Raw genomic sequence first — 21114 nt, 5'->3', positions numbered from 1 at the left:
GTAATCAGTTCGCAAAGCATAATTTATATCAAAGATATCCATTTCAATGGCGGGTTTATTACCCAACATGCGATGCAGCTGAGAATGTGCTCTATCCACATGACAGAAGCTCCTCGCACACGCGCAGTTTCCAGCTGTGACTGGAGCATGCGCAGTTCGGGCTGTGACTGGCGCATGTGCAGTTCAGGTTGAGGCTGACGGTGCGAGGAGCGGGGAAGGAACAATTGAGCGACTTTCAGGATTGGAGCCGGTGGGTGACCGGGGAGCAATAGAAGCTGCGGAGTGAGCCGTGAAGCTTCATAAATACCCCGTGGAGGCTTCAACTCCCGAGGAAAATGTTAACGGTCCCGTCTTAAACAGCACCGAATAGAGTGAGAGCTGAGCGGTGACAGGCCCGGGTTACTGGCCGCCATCTTTACAGAGGACAAGGTGCCGCAGGGAAGGGGCTGGTTTAGCACAGTGGGCTCAGACAGCTGGCTTGTAAAGCAGAACAAGACCAGCAGCGCGGGTTCAATTCCTGTTCCATCCTCCTCGAACAGGCGCCGGAATGTGGCGACTAGGGGCTTTTCACAGTAACTTCGTTGAAGCCGACTTGTGACAGAAAGTGATTATTATTATTTTGCGCTACGAGCCTGGACCGGATGCCAACTCTCCCGGATTGACTGACTGGAGTCTCCAGGATTTTATTTTATTCATTTGTGGGAGTCACTGGCAGGGCCAACATTTATTGCCCATCCCTAATTTCCCGAGAACTGAGTGGCTTGCTTGGCCATCTCGGAGGGCATTGAAAGAGTCAACCACATTGCTGTGGTTTGGAACCGTGTCGGCCAGACCAGGTAAGGATGGCAGATTTTCTTTTCTGTTCATTCACGGGATGTGGGTGTCGCTGGCTGGGCCAGCATTCACTGCCCATCCCTAATTGCCCTTGAACCGAGTGTATCTCAGAGAGCATTTTAAGGGTCAACCAGCTGACTGGATCTGGAATCATATGTTGGCCAGACCAGGTAAGGATAGAAGATTTCCTTCACTGAAGGACATCAGTGAACCAGATGGGTCTTTGCAACAATCGACAATGGTTTGAGGGTCTTCAGTAGACTTTCAATGAATTCAAATTTTACCTTCTGCCTTGGTGAGATTCATGTCTGGGTGTCTGAAAATCATTGGGACAGTCAAAAATAATTTTGTGACTCAGAACATGATTAGGACAGTAAAAATATAAATGTTGGGTCTCTGGAAAATCATTAGGACAGTAAAAAGGATTTTTGGACATTTCTCTTCAGCGGATATCAAAATATTGAAAATGGGATAAAGGGATAATGGGATCAAACACTGTCCTTTTTTAAAATAAATTTAGAATGCCCAATTCATTTTTGCCAATTAAGGGGCAATTTAGCATGGCCAATCCACCTACCCTGCACATCTTTGGGTTGTGGGGGTGAAACCCACACAAACACGGGGAGAACGTGCAAACTCAACACGGACAGTGACCCAGAGCCGGGATCGAACCTGTGACCTTGGTGCCGTGAGACAGCAGTGCTACTCACTGCGCCACCGTGCTGCCCTAGTCAAACACTGTCCTGTAAGGTAATGAGTCCTTTTGCTTCCCAATTGGCCGAGGAAGGCAGTGTGTCACAAGGATGGATGTGTTGACCGATTAATGGCTGGAGGATGGGGGCAGGTCATGTGATCAAACCTCCAGGAATACATTTAATCAAAGTTGGCGAGGAGAGAATGTTGTGAATTTCTATCCTAAACTGACAGTGAGGTTTCTGTAAATTTACAGGATATTGGAAGTAGAGGTTTCACAGATGGGAAAAGCAAACCAAACATCACATCGCGATCTGACAGTCACTTGATTCATTAGAAACTGAATTTCAGCAGCATCTGGGTGTCGAAGATAAAAGGTTTGTCTGTTCTGTCTGTGAGGGAAGATTTCAGGTCTCAGTGTGACTGGAAAAGCCCCGAGATTCACAAACCCTGGTTAGACCAAACCTGGAGAACTGTGTTCAGTTCTGGACAACAAACCTGAGGAAGGATAGAATGGCCTCGGAGGGAGTGCAGCACAGATTTACCTGAGTGATATCTGAATTTTAAAACAAAAAATGTCAGAGTCATTATGGGCAGAGAAGGGCATTCGGTCCATTGAGTCCATGCTAGCTCTCTAATCGGCACGGTGGTTAGCACTGTTGCTTCACAGCGCCAGGGACCCGGGTTCGATTCCCGGCTTGGGTCACTCTGTAGGGAGTCTGCACGTTCTCCCCGTGTCTGCTGTGGGTTTCCTCCAGGCGCTGCGGTTTCCTCCCATAAGTGCCGAAAGACGTGTTTGTTAGGTGAATTGGACATTCTGAATTCTCCCTCAGTGTACCTGAACAGGCGCCAGAGTGTGACGACTTGGGGATTTTCACAGTAGCTTCAGTGCAGTGTTAATGTAAGTCTACTTGTGACACTAATAAAGATTATTATTAACTGGAGCAATCCAGAGTCACTCTCCTGCTCTGTCTCTGTATCCGCACAGCTTTATTTCTCTCGGGTTTCTATCCAATTAAAAAAAAAAAAAAAAAATGTAATGTGTCTATTTCAAAACTCCGTCATAGGCAGCAAGTTTAAGGTCATTGCCACTGGCTGTGTAAAAACATTCTTCCTCAGACCTCCTGGACCATTTACATGCATAGATACGGAGCATCGTAGAAAATAGGAGCAGGAGGAGACCATTTGGTCCTTCGAGCCTGCTCCACCATTCATTACGATCAGAGCAGATTAGGCTCAATAGCCTAATCCCGCTTTCCCCTCCATATCCTTTGATCCCCTTCACCCTAAGTGCTGTATCTAGCTACTTCTTCAAAACATGCAATGTTTTGGCCTTAATTAGTTCCTGTGGCGATGAATTCCATGGGATCACCACTCTCTGGGTGAAGAAATTTCTCCTCATCTCTGTCCGAAATGGTCCACCCCATATCCTCAGACTGTGACCCCTATTTCTGGACACACCCACTCTCAGGAACATCCTTCCTGAATCTACTCTTGTCTCGCCCTGTTTTTTGTTAGAGTGCCCAATTCTTTTTTTGCAATTAAGGGGCAGTTTTAGCGTGGCCAATCTACCTACCCAGCACATCTTTGGATTTGTGGGGGTGAGACCCACGCAAACACAGGGAGAATGTGCAAACTCCACACAGACCCGGGGCTGGGATCGAACCCGGGTCCTCGGCGACATGGGGCAGCAGTGCTAACCACTGCGCGACCCACTTTTTATAGGTTTCTATGAGATCACCCTCATTCTTCTGAACTCCAGTGAATACAATCCTAACCGATTCAACCTAACCTGCACATCTTTGAACTGTGGGAGGAAGCCGGTGGACCCGGAGGAAACCCACACAGACACGGGGAGAAAGTGCAACCTCCACACAGTCAGGGTGGGAATTGAACCCGGGTCCTGGTGCTTTGAGGCAGCAGTGCTAACCACTGTGCCACCCCCTGTCTTGCAACCCTCAAGAGAAAAAAAAATACTTATCCCCATCTGAAATGGGTGACCCCTCACTTTGCAACAGTGACCCCCTTGTTCCAGATTCTCCCTCAAGAGGAAACATCCTCTCCACATCCACCCTGTCAAGACCCCTCAGCATCTTATCTCATTCAATCCAGGTTTCACCCAAAACTTTAAATCTGTATCCCGACTGCTTGTACGATCAGTGAATGGAAACAGAGTTTCTTTGTCCACCCGATGGAAATCTGGCATAATCTTGTGTACCTGGATCAAATCTCCCCTCAACCTCCTTTGTTAGAACCATTCTGGTAAATCTCCTCTGCACCTTCTCCAAGAACCTTCCCATTCTTCCTGAAGAGTGGTGACCAGAGCTTTAGTAAGATTCATAGAATAGAATTAGAACCATAGAATGCCGACAGTGCAGAAGGAGGCAATTCGGCCTATCCAGTCGGCACTGATTCTCTGAAAGGGCACCCTGCCTAGGCGGGCACCCTGCCTAGGCCCACACCCCTGTCCCTGTAACCCCATAGCCCCACCTAACCTGCACATCCCTGGACACTAAGGGGCAATTTATCAAGGTCATCCACCTAACTTGCCCTTCTTTAGACTGTGGGACAAAACCTGAGCACCGGGTGGAAACCCACGCAGGCACAGGGAGAAAGTGCAAACTCCACACAGTCACCAAGGCCGGAATTGAACCCGGGTCCCTGCCGCTGTGAGGCAGCAGTGCTAATCACTCTGCCACCAGAAGCATAGTTTCAGTATCAATATTACTGTTTATGAAGCTCAAGATCGAATTTGCTTTGCCAACTATTCTTTTAATATGTCTTGTAGATATACAAAATCCCTCTTCACCTCTTTCTCTCTCCTCCCAAAGAGGCCAGTTGGGTTTTTACAACAATCCAGCAGTTTTCATGGTCACTTTTCCCCACAAATGACCAGATTCATTCAGCTCAATTTCACAACCTGCCCTTTGTGTTTTTGTGGGTTCTCTCTCACTCCCTATTTTCTGTTTTCAATCAGTTTTACAGGGTGTTCGAAGGTGAGACTTCAAGATCCGGAAACACAAACCAAGCATCACATCAGGATCTGACAGAGTCCTCAATTTATCATATCCTGAATATCAGCGGATTTTGAACATGGAAGGAAAAAGCATTGTTCACAGTGGGGAGAAACCGTACACGTGTTGTGTGTGTGGACGAGGATTTGCTCGATCATCAGGCGTCACAAGCCACAAATGCAGTCACACTGAGGAGAAACCGTGGAAATGTGCGGACTGTGGGAAAGGATTCACTTCCCCATCCAAGCTGGAAACTCATGGACGCAGTCACACTGGAGAGAGACCATTCACCTGCTCCAAGTGTGGGAAGGGATTCACTGAGCCATCCACCCTGCGGAAACACCAGCGTGTTCACACTGGGGAGAGACCATTTACCTGCTCCGAGTGTGGGAAGGGATTCACTCAGTCATCCCAACTGCAGACGCACCAGCGAATTCACACTGGGGAGAGACCATTCGCCTGCTCCAAGTGTGGGAAGGGATTCACTCAGTCAGCCGACCTGCTGAGACACCAGCTAATTCATACTGGGGAGAGACCGTTCACCTGCTCAGAGTGTGGGGAGGGATTCACTCAGTCATCCCACCTTTTGAGACACCAGCTAATTCATACTGGGGGGAGGCTGTTCATCTGCTCAGAGTGTGGGAAGGGATTCACCGCTTCATCCTCCCTGCGGAGACACCAACGTGGCCATAACTAACCACAGTGATTGAATTTTGCTGTTCCTCAAATTCGGGACTGAACCATGTTCATTTGGGTCTCTTTCTGCGGATAACAAACTCCAGCCAATTTACAGGAGCTAATATTCTGGCTAAAAGTCAAATAAATTAGATTTGTGTTAAATATACCGTGTGCTGACACTTTTTAATATCTCTGACACAAGTTAGTTCCTTTTGAAGTACTCTCGCCCTCCCCTGTCTCTTCCATCCTCACCTCCAACAAGAAGTGTGAGGAGCTTGTGGAGCTTCTTTGTGACGAGATTGAGTAAATCCGATCAGCTGCCTTTGCTGCTTCCCTCCCTTCCACGAGCCCACCGGACCAAACTGTCTCTAAATTTCATCCTTTCCCGAGCCCTGAACCCACATCTTTCTCTAGTTTCTATCCCATCTCCCCTCATGCCCTCTCAGAGCTCATCTTGTCCATGAGACCCAGCTCCTGCTCCATCGACCCTAGTCCCAGTGAGCTACTGATCAGCCAACTACCCTGTGTCCATGGATATTGTCAACATTTCTCTCTCTTCAGGTACTGTCCTTCTGTCCTTCAAATCTGCCATCATCACCCCCTCCTCAATAAAACAAACCCTTGACCCTGCTATCCTTACAAATTACTGCCCCATCTTCAACGTCTCTCTCTCTCCAAACTCTTTGAACATGTTGTCACCTCCCAGTCCTTGTCCATCTTTCCCAGAACTCCCATGTTTGAATCCCTTCAATCAGGTCTCTGCCCTATCACTTGAAGTGAAGTACAAGAGACAAACAGAATCCTCCCCAGAGAGAAAGACAGAGAATCCAGGAGCTTGGATCCAACACGGGTGTGTTCATAAGACCAGAAGACAAGAGTGGCAGCACTGTCATTTTTTTTTTTTTAAATTTAGAGTACCCAATTATATTTTTTTCCAATTCAAGGGAAATTTAGCGTGGCCAATCCACTTAACCTACACATCTTTGGGTTGTGGGGGTGAAACCCATGCAGACACGGGGAGAATGTGAAAACTCCACACAGACAGTGACCCACGGCCAGGTTGGAACCCAGGGCCGGGATCAAATCCAGGTCCTCAGCGCCGAAGGAGCACAGTCATTATTGAGAGACATCAATACATGCTGGAGACAAGACAGACAACTAGACAACACGAATCACAACACCAAGCTACCTAGACCCATATACCTGAGACAGGAAGGAGAATTGGAGACAGACTGGAAGAACTCAAAGATTCCAGACACATTAACCAGAAACAGATGGAATATCTGAGGTGCAACAGACAGAATCAAGGAAGTTCGACCTGCTCCCTAAAATACACAAACACCCAAAGATATGGACAGTACCAGGGAAATACCTCCACACAGACCCATCAGATCAGACTGAGAGAGAAAATCCTACAGAATTGCTGAAACATCAACATATTGCTGCGAGTAGTTTTAAAAATAAATTTAGAGTACCCAATTCACTTTTTCCAATTAAGGGGCAATTTAGCATGGCCAATCTACCTAGCCTGCGCATCTTTGGGTTGTGGGAGCGAAACATGATCATGTTCACTGTAGATCTGTCAGCACAGAAACCGCACTGTGCTTCTGGATACACTCAGTCTGCAAGTAGATGAATCTTTTAAACATCACCCAAGTGATGGTCTTCCCCTGACTCTAAGGAGTGAGATGTCCCTGTAGTTGATGATGTCTCCTCTGTCACTGCTGTTTTTATTGCATCACACATGTTCCGTGGACCACAGCCCAAATGGGGAAGGCAGGAAGGTGTGACAGTCGAAGGGACTTTCTGTGTGTGAGCAGTTCAGCTGGAATTCCATCCTTGCCGGGCACCTTTCTGCTTGCTCAGCATTCAATGGCCTTTTCCAGCTCAAATGATGAGGGTTCCTTGTCCAACTCAACCATGACAGGAAGCTGCAGGAGAGTCAAACAGAGACTCGGAGATGCCCTTCTCACAGGGGTACAGCTCACTGTTGTGTTCAACCCAGCTCCTCCTCACTCCCTCACCATGACTGACACTGAGCATGCTCAGAGCACACACCCACACTGCACCTGCGCACTGGCCTCGTACACTCACTGATCGGGAACTTTCTGCAGCGTGGGGGTTTCTGGGTAACGCAGCCGCCATAGAGCAATTAGTAAACAGGAAGATTCTATTTCCCAGTTAGCAAAACAGAAGATCCACAGTTAGGCAAGATGCTGGGCATGAAGCACAATGAGAGGTTTGGATACTTTATTTAATACAGAAGCACATTATTCTGATATCACTTAGACATGGGCAGCAAGCAGGCTGATCTACAGTATGTACAGTATTTACAACACCTGGAACACGGTAAATCATCTCATCAAACCAGTGATAGCTTTGTTTACTGTTCATAATCGTGACTGGGTCACACTCACGATTCATGCAAAATGCAACTCCCCAGGTTTTTTGACCCACTCCCTCCAGACCAGTTTTCACTTCAAGGGTCTTGACATCTGCCTTAGTTTTTATCCAGCCATGTATGTTCAGCTCACACCGCCCAACAACCAGCCTCTCCTGCACTGGGCACAGGGTTTCCATCACCAAAAATCTGTCCTGATCCACACACCTCGACGCTACCACCAAGAAAGCACAACTGCGCCTATCAGGAAACTTCTTCAGGAAACTAAGGAAATTTGACATGTCCACATTGACTCTTACCAACTTTTACAGATGCACCACAGAAAGCATCCTATCTGGCTGCATCACAGCCTGGTATGGCAACTGCTCAGCCCAAGACCGCAAGAAACTTCAGAGAGTAGTGAACACAGCCCAGTCCATCACACAAACCTGCCTCCCATCCATTGACTCTATCCACACTCCCGCTGCCTTGGGAAAGCGGGCAGCATAATCAAAGACCCCTCCCACCCGGCTTACTCACTCTTCCAACTTCTTCCATCGGGCAGGAGATACAAAAGTCTGAGAACATGCGCAAACAGATTCCAAAACAGCTTCTTCCCCGCTATTACCAGACTCCTAAACAACCCTTTTATGGACTGACCTGATTATTACTACACTCCTGTATGCTTCATCCAATGCCTTTCTCTATATATTTACTTTGTGTACCTTGTGTTGCCCTATTATGTATTTTGTTTTTGGTTTACTTCCTTTTCATGTACGAAATGATCTGTTTGAGCTGCTCGCAGAATAATACTTTCCACTGTACCTCGGTGCACGTGACAATAAACAAATCCAATCCAATCCATATCGAGGGAGCAATCTGCCTCTCTTGCATTGGTGCACTGCATTTCACTCATAACAGTGCCATAGAAAGATGACAGCACAAAACAAAGGCACTCAACAAAAAGTATCTGTGTCAACTTTCTGCAACAGTCACAATCCCCTGTCATTGGCCCTGAACTCTGCAGATATTTTTCTCCTCAAAAGATGGATGTCCAGCAGCAAGGCACCCACTGGTGACTACTTATTCTTCAGCTCTCCACAGCAAGCTGCAATCCTTCAAACAGGGGTTCTGTCCTCACCTGCACTCCACTTGGTGATTAACTCCAAAGCCATCCTTTTCTGCTTGACAAAGCAGCACCTGCTTTTGGTCTGACTGCCTCTTGAGAGTCTGTATGTACCAAGGCCGGTTGCTTTTCCTCTTGTGGCTAGGTGTTAAAGCTCGTCCCTGTCCCCATGGCAACCCGGCCATGTGGGTGGGTCTGTTGCTGAACGGAGTTCATACAACTTCACACCATCCCCTGTTCCAGGGCATTCTGTTTCAACTTTAATTAAAAGAGAGTTTAAAACCTAACCATATTTTGAAGTCTAACAGTCATAACAATTGCGATTAGTTTTGAAGCACATTAACTGACTACAATAACGGTAAGATTTTTTTTGATCAGTCAGCAACGTTACAAATGACTCATTAGTTTGTCAGCTGTTCAGTATGATTATGAAGCAGTCTCAACGCTAACTTCCATAGTCCGCAGAATACCTTGCCGTACTAGATTATGCTTTTTGAGATGCATTTTATTTATTTTTCTCAGTTGTCACCTTTTTTAAGGCAATGACTTGTACTGGGTATATATACATGGTTCCTGGTTGCCTCCTGTACAATGGCCTATCTTTATGTCAGTCTACATCTTTAGTGTTGGTATGGTATTTTTCCATTTGAGCCTGATCCATTCTTCATCTGTAAACTGTGCAGGCAGCACGGTAGCATTGTGGATAGCACAATTGCTTCACAGCTCCAGGGTCCCAGGTTCGATTCTGGCTTGGGTCACTGTCTGTGCGGAGTCTGCACATCCTCCCCGTGTCTGCGTGGGTTTCCTCCGGGTGCTCCGGTTTCCTCCCACAGTCCAAAGATGTGCAGGTTACGTGGATTGGCCATGATAAATTGCCCTTAGTGTTGGGTGGGGTTGCTGGGTTATGGGGATGGGGTGGAGGTGTTGACCTTGGGTAGGGTGCTCTTTCAGAGAGCCGGTGCAGACTCGAATGGCCTCCTTCTGCACTGTAAATTCTATGATAACCTATGATATGAACAAATGAGCAAGGAGCTGGAGATGGCTATTCAGCCCAGTCTGCTCCACCATTTAATAAGGTCATGGCTGATCTGACAGTAACAGATAGTTGTCCAATTCTCTTTTCAAGGCATCAATTGAATCTGCCTCCTGCACATTTTCGAGCAGTGCATTCATGATCCCACATGCAGCACAGAATGTTTTTCTTCACATCATATGACATAGGAGCAGAATTAGGCCACTCAGCCCATTGAATCTGCTCCGCCATTCAATCATGGCTGATATTTTCCTCATCTCCATTCTCCTGCCTTCTCCCCATAACCCCTGATCCCCTTATTGATCAAGAACCTATCTATCTCTATCTTAAAGACACTCAGTGATTTGGCCTCCACGGCATTCTGTGGCAAAGACTTCCACAGATTCACCCCCCTCTGGCTGAAGGAATTCCTCCTCATCTGTTTTAATTCCTCCTCATCACCTGAGGCGGGAACTCTGCACCTAAAGCTGGTGAGTCGAAAGAAACCTGTTGGACTTTAACTTGGTGTTGTAAGACTTCTTAATCTGTTTTAAAGGATCGCCCCTTTAGTCTGAGATTGTGTCCTCTGCTTCTAGTTTTTTCCTACAAGTGGAAACATCTTCTCCATGTCCACTCTACCCAGGCCTCGCAGTATCCCGTAAGTTTTAATAAGGTCCCCCCATATCCTTCTAAACTCCAACGAGTACAGACCCAGAGTCCTCAACCGTTCCTCATACGACAAGCTTTTCATTCCTGGGATCATTCTTGTAAACCTCCGCTGGACCCTTTCCAAGGCCAACACATCCTTCCTCAGATACGGGGCCTAATACTGCTCATAATACTCCAAATGGGGTCTGATCAGAGCCTTATACAGCCTCAGAATTCTAGCCCTCTCGACATGAATACATTGCATTTGCCTTCCTAACTGCCGACTGAACCTGCACGTTAACCTGAAGAGAATCTTGAACAAGGATGCCTAAGTCCCTTGGTGCTTGTGATTTCCTCAGCATTCCCCCATTTACAAAATAGTCTATGCCTCCTTCCAAAGTGCATAAATTCACACTTTTCGACATTGTATTCCATCTGCCACTTCTTTGCCCACTCTCCTAGCCTTGCTCAGCAATGATTCTTTTCCGAATCACTTTAAATGAACGCCCTCTGTTTATAACCTTGCCCTAAATATGACTTGCTAGATCAAACGTCTATTGCAGATCCTTAGTTTTAATGTGGTCAAGTGCCATTCCATTTGAGAACTGTTCAATAAAGTTATTAGAATTATTTGTAGCTAGGGCAGCATGTGGAGCAGTGGTTAGCACTGGGGCTGCAGCACTGAGGACCCGGTTTGAATCCCAGCCCTGGGTCACTGTCCGTGTGGAGTTTGCACATTCTCCATGTGTCTGCATGGGTTTCACCCCCACAACCCAAAGATGTGCAGGTTAGATGGATTGGCCAGGATAAATTGCCCCTTAATTGGGAAAAAAATAAGAATAATTGGTTACTCTGAATTTATTTATTTTTACAAAAAAGGATTATTTGAAGCTTCCCCACCAATCAGTTTTTTCCATTATCCTGAAGTGACCTTATTTTTATTGGGAGTTAACTGAAGTGTGTTCCTAACCTCTCATTATCTAAATTTCCATTCACCACTTTTCTGTCCACCTGACCCAGTCCATGGCTTTCTCCCTCATTGTCTAAAACACATGAGCAACTTTTGTATAATCCTGGTGCATACATTTAAGTCTAAATCATTGATATATACCGGAAACTGTGGAGCCCCACTGGACACAGACGTCCAGGCATCATTCAGTCCTGGATGTGACTAACAGCAGCAACAACAGCTGAATCCAAACCCTGCTGTTGCCTGTGAACTTGCTGATGTCTGTGCAGGTTGTTTGACTGAGTGAATCTCCTCCCACACACGGAGCAGTTAAACAGCCTCTCCCCAGTACCGCTCCCACATGTGGGTGACACAGTAGCACAGTGGTTAGCACTGTCGCTTCACAGCTTCAGGGTCCCAGGTTCGATTCCCGGCTTGGGTCACTGGCTGTGCGGAGTCTACGCGTTGTCCTAGTGTCTGCGTGGGTTTCCTCTGGGTGCTCCGGTTTCCCCCCACAGTCCAAAGATGTGCAGGTTAGATGGATTGGCCATGATAAATTGCCCTTCATATCCAAAAAGGTGAGGTGGGGTTATGGGTTAGGTTGGAGGTGTGGGCTGAAGTAAGGTGCTCTTTCCAAGGGCCGGTGCAGTCGATGGGCCAAATGCCCTCCTTCTGCACTGTAAATTCTATGATTCTGTTTCAGTGTGAACTCGCTGGTGTTTCAGCAGACTTGGTTTTCTTTTAAATCTCATTTCACAGTCAGAACATTTTAAAGGTTTCTGATCAGTGTGAACAAGTTGCTGTGAAGTCAGGTCGGATGCCTGAGTGACTTTCTTCTCACACACGGGGCAAGTGTATGGTCTCTCCCCAGTGTAAACTCGCTGGTGTATCAGAAGGTAGGATGAACATGTGAATCTCTTCTCACACATGGAGCAGGTAAACAGCCTCTCCCCACAGTGCGTTGATATGACAGTAAATCCTTACTGCTTTTAAATCTCTTCTCACAGTCAGCACATTTAAACGGTCTCTGATCAGTGTGAATAAAATGGTGTCTCAGAAGGTGGGATGAACAAGGGAATCTCTTCCCACACACGGAGCAGGTGAACGGCTTCTCCCCAGTGTGATGGCGTTGATGTGACAGTAAATCATTTCTGCGTTTAAAGCTCTTCTCAGTCAGCACATTTAAACGGTCTCTGGTCAGAGTGAACCTGATGGTGAGCCCGGAGGCTTGACGAAGCCTTAAATCCCTTCCCACATTCCAAACAGGTGAATGGCCTCTCCCCAGTGTGAGTGCGTTGATGTAACAGTAAATCCTTTCTGCTTTTAAAGCTCTTCTCACAGTCAGCACATTTAAAACGTCTTTGATCAGTATGAACAAGTTGATGTCTCAGGAGTTCGGATGACTGAGTGAATCCCTTCCCACACACGGAGCAGGTGAATGGCCTCTCCCCAGTGTGAGTGCGTTGATGTGTCAGTAAATCATATCTGATTTTAAAGCTCTCCTCACAGTCACATTTAAACAGTCTCTGGTCAGTATGAACAAGTTGGTGTCTCAGGAGGTCTGATGACCGAGTGAATCCCTTCCCACACACGGAGCAGATGAATGGCCTTTCCCCAGTGTGAATACGTCGATGAGTTTCCAATTCAGACGGGTAATTGAATCCCATCCCACAGTCCCCACATTTCCACGGTTTCATCATAGTTATCGACAAGTTATCAGGCGTAGGTGGGATGCAGATTTGAGGTCACTATCAGATCAGCCGTGATGTTATTAAATGGTGGAACAGGCTCACGGGGCTGAATGTCTTATTGCTGCTTCTTGATTCCTTTGGTGCGAATGTCCTTATGTCTCTCCAACTTGGATCATCAGTTGAAGCCTGAGTACGGTGTCTCCCTGATGTAAATGCTGCAATTTAATTTCATGCTGTGTGATTGGTTAAAGCTCAGTTCCAGCTAACTGGAAAATTACTGAGATGTCTGTGTCTCGGTGCTTTTCCAATCACAGTGATTTTTGAATTGTTTTCCAAAAGACAAAACTGACAAACATTTCTCCTTCCACGTTGAAAGGCCGGTCCTGATGAATCAAGTGACTCTGTCAGATCTCGACATGATGTTTGCATCTGCAAATATTCAGTGAAAGGCGATTACATTGAAATACTGTGAATATATAAGACACAAACAGGCCATTCTGTCACAGATTCTGCTGCTGTCAATACTCGGCACTCATCTTCGACTGTCACACCTATCAAATCTCAGCCTTTCAGCTGATTTTCGATTCCATTTTCTCTCATGTGCTTGTCCCGTTTCCTTTTGAAAACATCTCAGCACTTTCCTCAACTCATTTACATGGTAATGAGTTGCACATTCTGAACCTGTAATAAATAATTTTGTCTGTATTGTCCCCTTGGATTTATTCGTAACTATCTTGTAATTATGACTTGTTTATTGATGGTCACTCTCTCACATCGCCCCTCTCCAAACTACTGATAATTTAAAAGATTTATAGCAGGACACTGCTTAATTTGTTGTTGTTGATAGAAAAAAGGCCCCTCTCCATTTAATCTTTCCTGAGAGCTGTAATCTCTCATATTACAAAAGTCATCACTGTCAATGCAGGATAGTATTCGCAAAGAGACAAACCTTTCTGTTGGGTTCAGTTTGTTGTGTGCAAATTCTCCAATCCTAACGCCCTGTAAAAGGAGTTTACAAAAGCCATCACTGTCAGTCCAGGATAGAAATTTTGAACAGGCAATTCTAATTTCTCTAAAACATTTTTTCCTCTCTTGTTCCCCCAAAGCTGTAAATCCCCATCCCACACACTCTCCGTCCTCCCTGGGCTTAAATCCAAATCCATCTCCCCATCTGCACCATTTCTTTCCTCCACTCCCAGTTTTCTCCCTCCCTCTCCTCTGCCTGGGTTCAGTTCTCCAGCTCCTGTCTGCAGACTGACAGTAAAATCAATGGGTCTTATTGGGGGTTTGGAGCCTCCAGCGGGTTTTTGTGAATCCTCCCCGCCCACCTGCCAGGGTTTCCTTCCTTGCCAGAGATCTGGGGCGTCATTCTCCGACCCCCCGCCGGGTCGGAGAATGGCCGTTGGCCGCCGTGAATCCCGCCCCCGCCCCCGCCGAAGTCTCCGAAGGGAGAAAAGTCGGCGGGGCGTTAATGGCGCCGCTGCCGCGGAGAATGTCACGGGTCTGCGCAAGGCAGCCGATTTTCGGCCTGCCGATATTCTCCCTTCCGGATGGGCCGAAGTCCCGTCGACGTGATGACCGTTCACGTCGACGTCAATCAAACCTCCTTTTCATCGGCGTGACCCGGTGCTCCAGGCTCACGCCGACCAGCGAGGAGGTGAGTGACGGCCTGGGTGGTTGGCTCTGGGCAGGAAATGGCGTGGCCGCAGACTGATTGCGTGAGGTGTGTCTCGGCTTGTGTGTGTGTGTGTGTGCGGCGGGGGGAGGGGGGGGGGGGTGGGGAGGGGGGGTGGGGAGGGGGGTGGGGAGGGGGGGGGGTGGTTAGAGTAGGCTGGGCTCCGGGGGAGTGCCGGGAGGGGGTCCGTGCCGGGGTGGAGGTTGGGGGGGGGGTCCGTGCCGGGGTGGAGGTTGGGGGGGGGGGGTCCGTGCCGGGGTGGAGGTTGGGGGGGGGGTCCGTGCTGGGGTGGAGGTTGGGGTCCGTGCCGGGGTGGAGGTTGGGGGTTGGGGGGGGGGTCCGTGCCGGGGTGGAGGTTGGGGGGGGGGGTCCGTGCCGGGGTGGAGGTTGGGGGGGGGGTCCGTGCCGGGGTGGAGGTTGGGGGGGGGGGGTCCGTGCCGGGGTGGAGATTGGGGGGGGGGGTCCGTGCCGGGGTGGAGGTTGGGGGTTGGGGTCCGTGCCGGGGTGGAGGTTGGGGGGGGGGTCCGTGCCGGGGTGGAGGTTGGGGGGGGGGGGTCCGTGCCGGGGTGGAGGTTGGGGGTTGGGGGGGGGTCCGTGCTGGGGTGGAGGTTGGGGTTTGGGGTCCGTGCCGGGGTGGAGGTTGGGGGTTGGGGGGGTGTCCGTGCCGGGGTGGAGGTTGGGGGGGGGGTCCGTGCCGGGGTGGAGGTTGGGGGGGGTCCGTGCCGGGGTGGAGGTTGGGGGTTGGGGAGGGGGTCCGTGCCGGGGTGGAGGTTGGGGGGGGGGTCCGTGCCGGGGTGGAGGTTGGGGGGGGGGTCCGTGCCGGGGGTGGAGGTTGGGGAGGGGGTCCGTGCCGGGGTGGAGGTTGGGGGGGGGGGTCAGTGCCGGGGTGGAGGTTGGGGGTTGGGGTCCGTGCCGGGGTGGGTGATGGGAGGGCAAATGAGTTGGTCCACCTGGCCAGGTGCCAGCCTCCAACAGTTGGACCCATGCGGTCCATGCCACCTGGCTGGGGGGAGGGAGGGGATATGGGCAATGATGGACATGTCGTCGTTCCCCTCCCCCCCACCAGGCCGTCATGTTTTCAGACCATCCAGCGATGTTGGCCGCCGTGGTGGCAGCCGCTCATGTCTATGTTGCCCTGGATGAGGAGGAGGAGGAGGAGGAGGAGGAGGAGCGTGCCAGAGAGGCGGCGCAGGCTGCTGCAGAGGGGCAGGCGGCAGCCGCCCAGGCTGGAGGGACACCTGACCGACAGGACGAGGAGGACGTCGCGGCCCCACGGCAACGGAGGCACCCGAGGGCGCCCCGTGTGTACTGGCCCCGGCAGTCATACCAGGACCTCACGAACCGGGAATGCAGGAGGAGACTCCGGATGAGCCGGGAAACCGTGGCACACATCTGCCACCTGCTGGCACACCTGTCACCGCGTGGCACTGGCGGGGGACACCCTCTCCCCGTGTCCGTCAAGGTTACGGTGGCCCTGAACTTTTATGCAACGGGGTCATTCCAGGCACCGAGTGGGGACCTGTCCGGCATATCGCAGACATCGGTGCATCGGGGCAGTGACAGATGCCCTTTATGCCATGGCGCACCGCTACATCCGCTTCCCCCGTTGGACCGGGCCAGCCAAGATGCCCGGGCCGTGGGCTTCTCTGCCGTTGCCGGGTTCCCCATGGTCCAGGGCGCGATTGATGGGATGCACGTCGCCGTGCGGCCACCTGCAGAGAACAGGGCCGTGTTCACTAATAGGAAGGGGACCTATTCAATGAACGTACAGGTGGTCTGCGACCACCGCATGATGATCCTGCACGTCTGCGCCCGTCACCCAGGCAGTGTACACGACTCATTCGTGTTGTCGCGGTCATCCATCCCCGGCATGTACGAGGGACGCCATCCCTGGCTGAGGGGCTGGTTGCTGGGCGACAGGGGCTACCCATTGCGATCGTGGCTGATGACGCCTATACGGAGGCCACGCAATGAGGCGGAGAACCGCTACAATGATGCCCATGTAGCGACAAGGGGGAGTGATCGAGAGGTGCTTTGGCGTGCTGAAGATGCGTTTCAGGTGCCTGGACCTCTCTGGGGGGCGCCCTCCAGTATCGGTCAGATAGGGTCGGCCGCATCATTGTGGTGTGCTGCGTCCTGCACAACATAGCCCAGCAGAGGGGCGATGTGCCGCAAGGCAGAGGAGGGCGGAGTGGAGGAGCAGCAGGAAGAGGCCCAGTCCTCCCCAGATGAGGGGGATGGGGGGCAATGGTCAGGGCAGACGGGGTAGACACAGGCGGGTGGCTGTCCACCGTTACCGGCTGGCCCAGCGGGCACGGGACAGACTGATAGACGCCCGCTTCACTGACTAGATGGGCGTGGGAATCGGGTAGTATGGCCACAGACCGCACACTATGACAACAGCCGACCACCCACACCCCCCACCCATCCACCCACCCAGCACCCTCACCCCCCTCCCCAACCCCACACACCCCACCCGCATGCACACCACCCCCCCCACCCCCAATTGCCGATCCACCGGCGGCACAACGGGCCGGGCTCACCCAGTTGCGGGTGGACGCGTGTCTATCGCAGGCCATGGAGAATGATGACAACCCGCCTCCGATGAGCTCCTGGCTCTACATCGTTGGACTATGTCTGACCCATGGCCACAGTACCACCATCCACCCGGACCATCCCTGCATGCGGCTGTGACACTGCAGCGCACGGTCCCGTCCTCTGCCCGGGGGATGTTGATGGCGGCCCAGGGGGAAGGGGGCAGACTCACCTGGGCTGAGGTAAGACCACCCCTCACACACACACTTGCGCTCAACGTACATGACACCCCCGCACACTTTGGACAGAGCACAAAGGCAGCTTCGGTAGGTGTAACATTGACTTTAATAACCAAAGGAGTTCATGCACGTGCCCTAGCCCCTAAAACTCATCTGTGCCCTTCACCCGTGCCAACTTACTCAGTGTCTAATTGTTTGGCCTTACGGGCCCTTTGACTACGTCTACGTGGTTCCCCAGACGGTACAGCAGAACTGGAGGTGGACTCCTGTGATTCCTGCCCTCTGACACTGGATCCCTTTGGCGGCCGTTCCTGGGGCGTCCTGGCCTAGATGGGCCAGGCTGCGGCCCGGGCGACTGGGGATGGCGAGCTGCCAGCCTGTCCTGCCCGTTTGCCCACCCGATGCACCTGGGACGGAAGGGGGGGGAGTCCGAGGTGTCGCGGTTGTACCGGGACCTCCCCTACAGAGGGAGCCGGGATGGACCACACCACCTCCTCCTCCCTCGGGGGTGCCCGATGGCCCCCAGGCCTCTACATGGGTGGGGGGATGCGAACGGAACTGGCCATCCGACGCGCCCCCGACATCTGGCGCTGCCAGTCCTGGAGGCCCGTGCTGGTATCGACAGGGGTCTGCAGGTTTGCAGCCATGGAGCCCAGGGGGTTGTCGAACCCTGTCTGCGACAGTGCGACGCCAGCTCGCACATGGCCACTGGCGCCGATGCCCTCAGCGATGCCTGCTGAGACTGGGCCATGGCCTGCAGAGACTGGGCCATGGCCTGCAGAGACTGGGCTATGGCCTGCTGAGACTGGGCCATGGCCTGCTGAGACTGGGCCATGGCCTGCTGAGACTGGGCTATGGCGTTGAGCGCCTCTGCCATCTGGCACTGGCTCATGGCCTCCTGTGAGAGGGCAGCCATTTCCTGGGCCACAGACGCCGCCTGCACGGAAGGCCCCAGGCCTCGCAAACCGTTTCCCCATGTCTGACACCGTCGCACCCATTGCCTCCACCGCGGACGCCACCCGTGCGGTGTCAGCCCTGGGTGGGCACGCATGACCGGGACCACTCCCAGCTCCTGGACGCGGGTGGACTCCTCCACCTGCGACCGCAGCCGCCGCAAGCCACCCGTCACCCTATTCGCTCGTCTCCGTGTCGTGGTTTGCATCGGATCTATGTGTGGGTGTGGTAACTGCAGGAACCCGGGATCCATCTGGGCGGCAGATGTTCGCTTGGCCTGGGCTGCCCTCCGACCGCCCGGTCCCTCTGCTGCTCCTACCTCCACCTGCTGTACCGGGACGGCTGTGTTGTGCGCACCAGTGAGTGTACCAGACGCCTCATCACTAAAGTGCCCAACCGTGGTGAGTGTTTCTGCGATGGTGGAGGGGTGTGGTGACAGCAGTGGCGTTGTGTCGTGCTCTTCGTCCCACTCTGAGTCCATGGCACTTTGGGGTGGGGGTTCGTCTCCACCCATCCACTCTGAGTCACTGTCCGGTATTTCGTCTTCCCGGGTAGGGGTGTCCCTGGGTAGTGCTGTCCCGGGTAGTGCTGTCCCGGGTAGTGCTGTCCCGGGTAGGGGTGTCCTGGGTAGTGGTGTCCCGGGGTAGGGGTGTCCCTGGATAGTGGTGTCCTGGGTAGTGGTGTCCTGGCTCGGATGTGACGGGGGCCTGTGGCTGCCCCCCTCATCGCTGGGTGGTCGCTCCCGCACGTGACGGGGGTGTCGTCTCCCTGTTGCTCCAGGTCTCTCCGTCTCCCGTGGTGTGCGAGGGGCATCCTGCGGGCGTCGCATGCGGGTCTCTCCGTCTCCCATGGTCTCCGAGGGGCATCCTGCGGGCGTCGCATGCTGGAGGGTGCGGGTCTCTCCGTCTCCCCGTGGTCTCCGAGGGGCATCCTGCGGGCGTCGCATGCTGGAGGGTGCGGGTCTCTCGCGTCTCCTGTGGTCTCCGAGGGGCATCCTGCGGGCGGTCTGCATCTGCGGGGATGGGTGCCTGGACGTTTGGTCCTGCGATACACAATGAAGCATGCATGGTTAGACATCAGGCAGTGATCAGGTGATACGGGGGAGGGGGGATATAGGGGAGGGGGGGATATGGGGACGGGCTGTTGGTGGCTCACTTGCTCGTGGGGCCCCGACCTTTGCATCAGCAACCTCCCGGTCCTCAGGTCCGCCAGCCAGTTCCAGGGCCCTTTCCTCGTGTACGGTCAGTGGCCTCTCATCAGCGGGCCCTCCTCCAGTCCTCACATGCTCCCTATTGTTGTGTGCGCGCTTCTCCTGGGGGGCGGGGTGGGGGGGTGGTGGCAGGGGTAAAAGGGCAACAGTGTTAGGCAGGTATATGAATGCACGCCATCGGTTGCGCGTGCATTGCAGAGGTTAAGGTTAGGGCTGGATTCACTTGGGATATGGGGGAGGGGGGGATATGGGGGAGGGGGGGATATGGGGGAGGGGGGATATGGGGGAGGGGGGGAGGGGGGATATGGGGGGAGGGGGGAATATGGGGGAGGGGGGATATGGGGGAGGGGGGGGATTTGGGGGAGGGGGGATATGGGGGATATGGGGAGGCTCACCCTGCCTGCTCTGACGAGGTCGTTCACCTTCTTGTGGCACTGGGTGCCTGTCCGTGGTGTTAGGGCCACAGCGGTGACGGCCTCTGCCACCTCCCCTGCCACCACAGACGCCGGCTGTGGCGTGGGGCAACTCTGCGGCCGTGCCCGGGATACAGGGCGTCCCTCCTCTGCTCCACCGCGTCCAGGAGCGCCTCCACATCGCGTGACTCGAACCTCGGGGCTGAGCGATGGCCAGCCATCAAGTCGGGTGTTGCGGTCGGCTGTTCCGGTCGGGTGGGGGGGAGCTGCGCGGCCTTATGAGCCGTCACGCCGTGCAGCGCGTATGACGCCGCACGGCGTGAACCACTGCGCAAGCGCGGATCCCGTTACGTCGCTGCTAGCCATTTCGGGCCGCAGACTATCGGCCCATTTTTATGACGTGACGCAAGTGGGATTTTCGCCGTTTTTTTGCGCCGATCAGCGGACTTTCCGCCGATAATGGAGAATTTCGCCCGAGTCCTCATTGATTTGAGTGCAAAGTGTAAGCTCTTATTTATTATCCTGTCTCCCCCATCCTCTGATGTGAACCATCCTCCAGTGTCTGAAGCAGGATGGGGCCCGTTAACTGGGCCTGTTCCCGGGGAGGGAGAAGCCCGCAGCTGCAAACCAGGGGAGCTGACAATGATTGTGAAGGGTTTGCTCCAGCTCACAATGCCCGGGGACTGATTGACGGCAGGTTCGGACCAATAGGAAGAGGGGGCGGGGTTGGAAGACCGAACAAGAGCGGCTGGTTCTCCAGCCAATCAGAGTGAATGGGAGGCGGAGCAAAGCCGGGGCTCTAGCTCACTACGCATGCGCCCCTGTCTCGGGGAAAAGACCGAGCAGCTTTCGCTGGTTCAATTGCTGTATCCGAGCTTTGTATCCGGGCCTGTGGCCAACATGAAGTGTTTGTAAAGCCTCCCCCACCCATCCGCCGCCTCCATCCCTCCCTCATGACTCACTGCGCGAGATGTTGCCTGAATCCTTACCTGTCATCGCACTGCACTGCACATGCTCGTCGTCACGTTGGTGACCGGGACTCAGCCCCGGCACCCATTCCCTC

The 21114-nt window shown here is 52.5% G+C and overlaps 1 long non-coding RNA gene across 1 annotated transcript in view; it reads right to left on the bottom strand.

Moving 5' to 3' along the window:
• Nucleotides 1–21114, bottom strand: part of LOC140419612 (uncharacterized) — a 32176-nt gene extending 11062 nt beyond the window's left edge. The window contains exons 1-2 of the long non-coding RNA XR_011945899.1: nt 21041–21114; nt 13975–14024 (exon numbers count right to left, since the gene is read on the bottom strand). This is a non-coding gene — a long non-coding RNA (uncharacterized lncRNA). The remainder of the gene's footprint in view (nt 1–13974; nt 14025–21040) is intronic.

The sequence above is a fragment of the Scyliorhinus torazame genome, chromosome 5 (assembly GCF_047496885.1).
Source record: "Scyliorhinus torazame isolate Kashiwa2021f chromosome 5, sScyTor2.1, whole genome shotgun sequence".
Taxonomy (NCBI): Eukaryota; Metazoa; Chordata; class Chondrichthyes; order Carcharhiniformes; family Scyliorhinidae; genus Scyliorhinus; species Scyliorhinus torazame.
Note: the sequence above shows the minus strand (reverse complement) of the source record. Positions and strands in the feature narration are given on the sequence as shown.